This window comes from Cavia porcellus, unplaced genomic scaffold, assembly GCF_034190915.1.
Source record: "Cavia porcellus strain 051 isolate PalLab524CR breed Dunkin Hartley unplaced genomic scaffold, mCavPor4.1 scaffold_15, whole genome shotgun sequence".
Lineage (NCBI taxonomy): Eukaryota > Metazoa > Chordata > Mammalia > Rodentia > Caviidae > Cavia > Cavia porcellus.
This window is the reverse complement of record NW_026947498.1, coordinates 71280279-71284570: the sequence shown is the minus strand read 5'-3', so window position 1 is coordinate 71284570 and position 4292 is coordinate 71280279.

Genomic DNA, 4292 nt, shown 5'->3' with positions numbered 1-4292 from the left:
AGAAAACAGTGTGGGGAACCAAACTGCTTCCCAGCTTCAGTTGGAGGAAACTGGATGCTTTGTGTGCCAACAGGGCAGAGCAGAGCACAGACTGCGTCATAGGTATCTGAGGGAACAGTGGCCTCCCGAAAGGGGCTGGGTTAGGGACGTCTGGAATACGACAGATTCACTCAATTCACTCTCCGTCAACCTTACAAGGACTTTGAAACTGATTTTAGAATTCCTTAAGTTGTTTCAGACTTTGAGCTAGAAGAATAATCCATGGGGCCAGGTACATCCCTCGTATCTCCAAAGCTTGGAAGAGCCCTGCAATATCTGATCAGTTCCTAACAGCTAATTGCCTTTGGCTAGTTTGACGTCACAGTCAACGGCAGGACTTTGTCCCTGAAAGACTGTTAAAACTCCAGAGGCAAGGAAGGGAATCATTTCCTCCTTGGATTACCAAGCAAGAGCAGCTAAAATGAAAGTCTTCATATCTCTCCTTCCTGTGTGCTTGGGTAAGAAACATTTCTCATTTTGCTTCTTCTAACCCGGTTTGTTGTGTCTGAGATGAAACGGCAGGCTCAGAGCGCTCAGTCCTTACAGCTATCGGTAGTTTTTCCCAAGTGGACCAATTTACAGATGAGTTTCCTGTGCAGCTCAGCTCAAACGCACCGGCATTTTAGTCTGACAGGGAAGATATAGCAGTACAGGAGTCTATAAACTAAGACTTCAACAAGCAAGAGGGGTGGGTGCCTGAGGCCAGGTAAGAATGATTAAGTAGGTTCAAGGACCCAAACCGTACTGGAGCATTCTGGATCTATCCTGCAACGTCCTTGAATTTGAGGGTGCCAGACTTCAAGGAGCAATGGCAGTGTTGGTTAGGTTTCAGATGTGTGCCCTCTTCGGAGATGGAAGGGGGAGAAGGCCATCTGTATACATCCAAGGTGAGGGCTAAGAAAATGAGACCCGGAAGCCACCTGTGGAAAGCAACGGGGCATTTAACAAGGCAGAAAGGTGAAGAGAAATTGAACCTGTCTGACCGGACTAGAAGGTGTGACAGACCTCAGGACTTGACTGAGAGCCAGTTGTGAGCTGCTCCAGCCGGGAGGCTGGGGAAAGGGTCACGTGACCCTGCCAACTATGGAGGGCTGTGGCAGACAAGCCTTCAGATGCTAGTAAGCAGCGATACAGTTTGTATGACTTTCAGGAGCTGCTGCTGCCGAAGGCTGGGCTCCCATGAGTATGGGAAAAGCAGAGGAACAGAGGGAGCAGGCAAGCGATGCTAGAGAGGGAAGCAAGCAAGGAGCAGCGGGCAGGTTCCTTCAGGGGAGAGCAAATGCTCTCTGGCCCAGAGAACTGGAGAAAGAGCCAGCAGCAGAGCAGAGCAGAGGGGACCCCGCTGTGCCTCAGAGTGCGGGTGTCCCTGAGCCTCAGCTTCTCCTGTGTGGTGACAGAGGGGCTGTCCCTACACTGGAAAGTGACTGAAGGGAGAGACAGAGCATGCAGCTTGCAGGGGCACAACCGGCTCACTGAGGGGCCCAACACCTGCTCACATGGCCCAGCTACCCAGTTTTTAAACTTCTGTTCTCACTCTTTGTTTTAAAAAGTTATATGAAGAATGCAGAACCATCGTGACAAATCCAGGCAGTGTAGATGTATATGAAATAAAGTGAGAACATCTCCCCCAGAGGGAGCTCAGAGAGCTCCCACCACCCCATCCCGGCACCCCATCCTGGATATATTGCTCACAACTGTTTGCTTGCAATGAAGTTTTGTTTTTACCTTGTTCTGTGGTGCTACCTTTGAGAACCCACATCTAACCCTTACTGCTGACACTCTGGAAGAGAGGCCCTTATTACTATGTTCAGCTAGCTTTGAACACAACAGCCACAGGCCTTCCCTGTACAGCACGGTGACTCTAGGGAATTCTCCAGAGAGGCGCTGGGTCAAGCATATTTTCCCCCTTTTAAGCCTGTAGTCTGTAACCTTGTGGAAACTGTGCCACCGTTGTGTTGGTTAAATCTCTAGGATTTAAGGAACTCAAAAGCTTAAAGTAAGCCGACTGTGGTGGTGAGACTGTAATCCCAGCACTGCAGGAGGTTGAAGCAGGAAGGTCACAAATTTGAACCCTCCCTGGGTAATTAAGTGACTTCATAAGAGCATGTCTCAAAAATGTTTCAGAGGCTGTAGACATTGCTCAATGTGAAAGATTTAGGTTCAGTTCCTAGTACCCCCCCCCACACACACTTAAACTAATATAATATAGTTATTATTCACAACAAGGAATAAGTGTCATCTTGGTGTGTGCATCTTTCTTAAAACTGAGTGGCCCTGAATGCAATCTCCCTAGTAAACAGGAATTCAAAACCAAACTTAATAAACCACCAAACCCCAACCTTCTTGTCATAGCCCCAAAAATCTAAAAAAAAACCTGGCAAAGGGTCTACATACATTTCATGCATATCTACAGAAACGTGTTGGTTATTGGCATCAGCAGAGCATGCACATTTCCAAAGCACGAAAGTCAAGATTTAGAAGGGCCGCAGTTATCCTCCACCATAAGCTGCTAAAGCCTTTGTTTCGCCCCAGTTCTGGTGGCCAGGGTCAGCCGGAGGCCGCTCTCCCTGCTGTCCCAGTGACAGAGGACATCCTGAAGGCCAGCGACTTTTCCATCTGTTCATTCAAGTCCCTGTTTATCTTCCTTTGCTCTGGGACTTCTTGGCTCTTTATGACATGAATGGTCTTTGCACAACTCCCAGCCGCCAGGCTGTGGCCACAGTAGTGCTCCCCACACCTAGCTCTGGCTCTGGCCAGGTCTTCAGCAGTCAAGTGGGCCTTGGTAGGCTCACCTGTGTGGATGTCATGTCTGCATCGTAGGTCCTGGCAGACAGAAGTGAGCACTCAAGAGCAGGAGGAGCAGCAGGAAACTGCCAGCCAGTTTCTGCTCTCTTGCCCCTGAGGGAGCTGCTCCATTTCTAAATGTCCTGTTCGGAGTGCAAACCCAGGCTCATCCCCAAGGGGCCTACAGACCCCTGGGGAATTAGACGTTCTCTGCACCCTAAGGTTTAACAATTACTTTTTCTTTTAGTATTTTGTATAAAAGTATTTTGTGTAATCATCATCAATATCAGAATTCTTAGAGAGAAGTAAGGGCTGTAGGAAATGGATCACTGGGTCATGAGAAATGTACTATTCCATGTGCCTACAGGCTTCTATGAGGGGTGAAAACGCAACTTTGATGACCACTGTGGTCCTTAGGATAAAGAGCACTTATTATCTTAAAAGTCCATCTGTCTAGATTACTAACAGATAAATATACCAGAAAAAAGGAAAAAGTTTAAAAGTTACTTAATGCAGTGTTTTAAATCACTCTTTAAATTACTCCTGTAATTTTTTCTCCCTCAATCAACAGAAAAAATCCCCTACTGCAAACTGGGCAGGCGCCTTAGTGTAAAGACAAAGGAGCCCACTTCCTGTGTGGGAGCGCCGCCCTGTGGCATTTTTGGTTGTCTTCCCCGAGCACTGCCAGCCTTTTGCACCTCTGGGCTTTGAAAACATTTTCTAGTTTTGTCGATTTAATTTTAATGTTATGCTTTGTGCTTAGAAATATCTTTTTTTGTGGTACTGAAGACCGAACCCAGGCCCTTTGCATTAAACTACATCCCTACGCCACCCTCCAATTTTTTTAAATTTCAAAACAGGATCTCGCTTTTAAATTGCCCAGCCTGAGCTTGAATTTGTGATCCTCCTACTTCAGCCTTCCAGAGTGCTGGGATTACAGTTATGAGCTACCACACCCAGCTGTGTACTTCCATTTTTAACGTAGTCATATATATAAAATAAGATGAATTGCCTGTCATCGTAGCACTCAGGAGGCTGAGGCAAGAGGATCATTGCAAATTTGAGACCAACTTGAGCTACAAAGTTAGCTTAAGGCACAGCAAGATCCTGCCTCAAAAAGACCAAAAAAGAATATGCTGAATACTGTTCATATTAAGTAACAACAATCTCAACTGTCTATTCAGTGTACTCTTCTGAAACTGGTTAGCTTTGTTCTTCAAAGCAGTGTAACTCTTGACTTTTTATTTACAGTTACTACTGCACTACTGTTCATCACTGATACCTACGCATCGGATAAGACCACATCACCCACCTCATCCCCTACCTCATTACCCACCTCATCCCCCGCCTCATCACCCACCTCATCCCCCGCCTCATCCCCTACCTCATCCCCTGCCTCATCCCCCACCTCATCCCCTACCTCATCCCCCGCCTCATCCCCCGCCTCATCCCCTACCTCATCCCCCGCC